At 34.9% G+C, this 5,433-nt stretch overlaps 1 non-coding gene across 1 annotated transcript; it reads left to right on the top strand.

Moving 5' to 3' along the window:
- The first annotated feature begins 4,689 nt into the window (after positions 1–4,689).
- Trnak-uuu lies at positions 4,690–4,762 on the top strand. Its single transcript has one exon. It is a non-coding gene; the product is annotated as a tRNA-Lys (tRNA).
- The last annotated feature ends 671 nt before the right edge of the window (positions 4,763–5,433 follow it).

Raw genomic sequence — 5,433 nt, 5'->3', positions numbered from 1 at the left:
GAGCTGAGGGCTTCAATTGTGCTTCGAGTATCCTCCTGCATATATATTGGAACCTTCCTTCCGTGATGCTCTTCTCCCTCTTTCCTCTTCCTCATCATTTTTCCTAGTTCAGAAAGATGGAATTGATTTTTCTTTCTTTGCCTTAAGCCCGACTATCGTTACTTCCGGCCATTTCTCCGTTCCCCCTTAACCGAGGCTTATAATTTATGCACGGCAAAACCCATTCGTTCTCAGCCCGAGGACATCTTACGATTGAACGAACTTCTTTATTCATGTTTGTACGGGGGTATTTCTAGGTTAATTTTTTAAATACTGGATTCATGATTTCTTTTTTATTATTCAAATTTTCCAATTATTTGGTTCTTTTCGATCTCTAACTTTTCTCTTTGGTTCTCTCTCAATTTCTTTTAATTTTGTTCAATATTTTTCATTCGGTATCTCTCTCTCTCACTCTCTCTCTCTTCTCTCTCACTCTCTCTCTTCTCTCTCTCTCTCGTTCTCTCTCTCTCTCTCTCTCTCTCTCTCTCTCTCTCTCTCTCTTAATTAGTGCTTAAACATTTTTCATTGTCGAACCCCAATTATTTTTTTCATTACTTTATTCGAAAGAGCTGATTTCATATCATATCTCTTTCATTATAACTAAATTGTTCATACACTAGAAATGTGTTGTCACGATTGTACCTATATTTACATACCTATATACCAGTTTCAAAGTAACTTTTTTTTTCAATCTCCCCGGTTTAGTTTTGCTGTATCTATCTTTATCTCTCCCTCTTTCTGCCTCGCTATCATTCTATCTATTTATCAACCCATCAGCCCGTCTATCTGTTTCTCCTCATATGTCTCTATCTCCCTCTAATTCTCTCTCTCTCTCTCTCTCTCTCTCTCTCTCTCTCTCTCTCTCTCTATTTCTGTCGTTTTCTAAAATTTATTACTTTATTATGAATGATTATTTGGAGATCGTGAGGTGCGGTCTGGTTTGACGTAGGTTTTATAAAACCATTTTCTTTATCATGCCAACGTTTCGATCTATATTGAGATCATCTTCAGGGCTCAAAGTGTGAATATTAATTATCATTAAACGTATTTAAGAAATACTATTCATTCAACAATAATGTTATAAATTTGTTCCATCAGGATATAGGATAATATAAAAATTTACTGGATCAATAGGTAACGAAAAGTAAAATTAAACATCGAAATAAAAAAATAAAACAAACCCGAAATAAATTTGACGAAAATATTTGACGAATTACATCCCCGTTTAATTCATACCACAGATTTTTTTTTCTGTTCGAGCAGTAAAGATTGCGGTTTAAATAACAATAAATTTCTCTCGACGATGTAAAATTGGGGTATAATACGGCCTCGTAAAATAGAATTTAAGTAGCTTTTTTATGAAGACCTGCCCGTCGTTTTAACACAAAGTATAAGAAACTGAAACCGGTGAAATATGAAATATTTACTGGGCTTAGATTTGTCAGCATGTTCTCTGGTATTGTTTTAGCAAATGATTTGATTTTTTTTTATTTTCATAATTTTGTTTTTAATAACAAAAATATTTACAACAAAATGCACTTAACTGTAATTATATTTTATTATTACAATATATATTGTAGTTTTACATTTTCAATTCACTTTAATAAATGTTTCTCTCAAATTAAAAAGGGAAATTTACATATACACATTAAACTGATGGAATTCACCCTAACGGGTTTCGTAAGCCTTTCTCAAATTAAACTTTCACTAAATAATTTGGATGTATTACATATTTTATTAGCAATGAACTATTTATATATTACTTAAAAATAGAATAGTTGTTAACTTTTTTTCTCTCTTGGTCTATACATAAGTTATATGTATAGACCGACGGCAGTGTTAAAACCATACTGCTATTTTAATATAATTATCAATAAATATAATTATTCGTATATAAAAAGTTTTGAACGATTATCTTTAACAGAAACATTAATTCCGTATATAAATGTGGTTTCATTGCAATTCCAAGTACTGAGGAGAATAACAATGTAAAAAGTTTAATTAAACATGTTACTGGCTTATTTCACTATTTATCTCATGTCATTATGTCTGCCTCAATTTAAAAAAACACGTTAATGTATTTAACATTTATGTATAATCATTTCAAATTTATTTATACATGTTTATATTTATGGTAATAGACAAAACTCCCTATTTAACAATTTTTTTCTAAACTCAACTTTACTCTCTGTATGCTTTTCTGCCAGTCAGTCTGTATTTATCGTTCTATTTTTTCCAGATCTCTCTCTCTCTCTCTCTATCTATCTATCTATCTATCTATCTATCTATCTATCTATCTATCTATCTATCTATCTATCTCGCTCTCCATCTATCTATCTCTCCCTCTCACTCTCTCTCTCTCTCTCTCTCTCTCTCTCTCTCTCTCTCTCTCTCTTTCTCGCTCTCTCTCAATTTTCTTCTGTCTCTGTCTATTTGCCTCTTCTTTTACTTGTATGATACTCAAACAGATTTTTTTACCACTAGGTATGATATACTTCAGGTGAATATAAAAATATAATTTTTAAAGAAATATTACAAAATAACTATTTATTCGGAATAAACCAAACAAATGTAGTGTAATCGAACTATGTTATTGAATGAATGAGTCTATGTTCTGTGATTTATAGTATGATCTACATTAATATTACAACTGATGGTAGCTTGTGGATTTTAGATGATCAGTTAAGACAGTGCGTCATAAATTACTTAACTATTCCGTACAGGCAATAGCTTGATATATTTGAGTTTGATATATCTAATCACTTTAAAAAAAATCATCTTCCAATTTTACAATGATAAAATATTTATTCCATTAACCCATAAAACCAACAAAACAATGTACAAAATTAAAAAAGTATAAATAATTTTGATGAATACAGATAATAACTGATAATAAAATATTCTGATAAGTGAGGAAGATTCATTTTCTCGGTCTGAGGCTACGGAGTCCGAGTGTTAAGGTGTGGGCGGGTCATGTTTCAAGGCAAAGGGGGTTCAATTTCCCAGGGCGGGAGACTTTCCAGTTCTGTGAGTTCAATTGATTGTGATCAGGTTTCCTCCTGTTCAACACGTTTTGAAAGGGACTTACTTAAATTTTACTGTTCCGATCGATTTTACGACCACCCTCTTTCTAATGTGTGTTTTTCTATAAATATAATCACTAATCAGTTATAAAACAATCCTTTTTCCACTTTATAACAACCTTTGTATATTGTTAAACCTACTCCAAATTTCATCGTCCCAACGTATAACTGATTAAGAAAAAGAAAAATAACTCTATTCTGGGACTGATGTCCCCTAAGAATAATTTACATGAAATAAATAAAGGAAGTTCCTTCTATGAAGTTAAAAGTAAAAAAAAGATAGAAATCTTGGCACAATATATACCAGTAAGGCAGGCTAGAAGAGAAAATTACGAGAATATGAAACAAAAATAACAAATGTTAACGTGAGGTCTCTGCTTGGAGGGTGAGGAGATGATTATTCAGATGGGATTTAAAGGAGGAAAAGGAGGCAGCGTGACGAATAGAAAGGGAAGGGAGTTCCAGAGTTTAGGCGCTCGGATCAGAAAGGATCTTTCTAAGGTATGGGTTGTATGTTGCGGAAGGATAAGGTCGATTGGGGATGAGCGGGTCTTACGAGTGAGATGTGAGGAGTTGAATTGGAGGGATTGGATGATGTAAGGAGGACGACGAGTGTGGATGGACTGGAAAAGAAAGCAACCTAGGAAATACTGTGCACCGAAGGAGGGGAATAGCCATGAAAGTTGAGAATACATCCCGACACCCGGGATCCCCGTGGGGTGCCGTACACAAATCTGATGCAGCAATTCATAATACGCTCTAATCGCGCGTTCACCCCTCCAAGAGACCACCGTATGCTATAATCGAAGAAGGGAAGATACAAGGAGTTTGCGGGTGGAGAAAGGTAAGAGAAGCCAGGACCGACGAAACAGGCTGAGAGAGGCAATGGAACGGCGGGAAATTTGGGAAATGTGAGAATGCCAGGAAAGGTTTTGGTCAAAGACTACTCCTAGGTTTTTAACCGAAGAGCAGAAGGGGATGGGATGATTATTTAGCATGAGAGGTGGGATGCTGGGGAGGGAATTGACGAGTTACCTGGACCCAATAATTATGGCGGTGGATTTGGACGGATTGAGGATTAGGGAATTTTATGGGCCCATTCGTTGATGGAGTTTAGGTCTTTTTGGATCATGAGAATGGCCGAATGAAGATGAATGATAACTTACGTTTATTTTATCGAATAATTTACGTATTTAATCATTTTGCCGTTCAAGTTGAAGTATATTTGTTGTTATTGCTATGAACTCGCACTACTCATATAAAATGGTCTTAATGAGTGCTTAAACATTTTTCATTGTCGAACCCCAATTATTTTTTTCATCACTTTATTCGAAAGAGCTGATTTCATATCAGGTAATTTAATAGTAAACATCCTATAACAAAATCTTTGCATTTACTTAACTTCCCTTCAAATTATTTTAAATATTCATCTCTTGTTTTATTTTTTATTTTTTACTCTTTTCTACGTAGTCATTTATAGTGTTTGTGGTAATTTATTTTGTACTAACGTATTAATGTGTGTGTGAATAAAGTTTAGTGTTACTGGGGGTTATTAGGGTGAATCGACGTCACGATAGCTCAAGTGGTAGAGCAGCGGCGTTTTTAGCCGAAGGTCGTGGGTTCGAATCCCGCTCCTGACATTAACTTTTTTATCTCAACCAATACCTTACTTAAAGTTTATTTAGTATGACTCTTTAGTTAAACATCCATTAATTTGACTAACTTGTAATTTATACAATTCATATTTTTGTAGCTACAACTATTTTTCTATCATTTCTATGTTATAATATTATCTGTCCAGCAAAATATGAGTGTCCGTCTCTTTGCCTTTGACTCCGTTCATTTATACACGTTTTTTAGTGATTAAAAAATTTGCCCTCGCTTCCTTCATCTCTCATTCTCTCTCACTCTCTCTCTCTCTCTCTCTCTTTCTCTCGCTCTCTCTCTCGCTCTCTCGCTCTCCCGCTCTCTCTCTCTCTCCCTCTCCCTCTCTCGCTCTCTCTCTTTCTCTCTCTCTGTCTCTTTCTCTCTCTCTATCTCCATATCTCCCTCTCTCTCTCACTCCCTATCTATCTATCTTTATCCATATATTTATTCCGCACACACACACCCACACACACACACACCCACACACACACCCTCGTACTCTCGCTCACCTATGGTAGCTCTCTCTCAGTCTCTATCTGTCTATCTTCCTCACTCTCTCTTTCTCGGGCCCTATACAGTTCTTGGTATGTACTCTCTTTCTTTCACTCTCTCTCCCTCTTTCTCTCTCTCTCTCTCTCTCTCTCTCTCTCTCTCTCTCTCTCTT

The sequence above is a fragment of the Cimex lectularius genome, unplaced genomic scaffold, assembly GCF_000648675.2.
Source record: "Cimex lectularius strain Harlan isolate CLEC.00 unplaced genomic scaffold, Clec_2.1 scaffold7, whole genome shotgun sequence".
Taxonomy (NCBI): Eukaryota; Metazoa; Arthropoda; class Insecta; order Hemiptera; family Cimicidae; genus Cimex; species Cimex lectularius.
The sequence above is the reverse complement of the archived record's forward strand: the minus strand, read 5'-3'. Positions and strand labels throughout refer to the sequence as shown.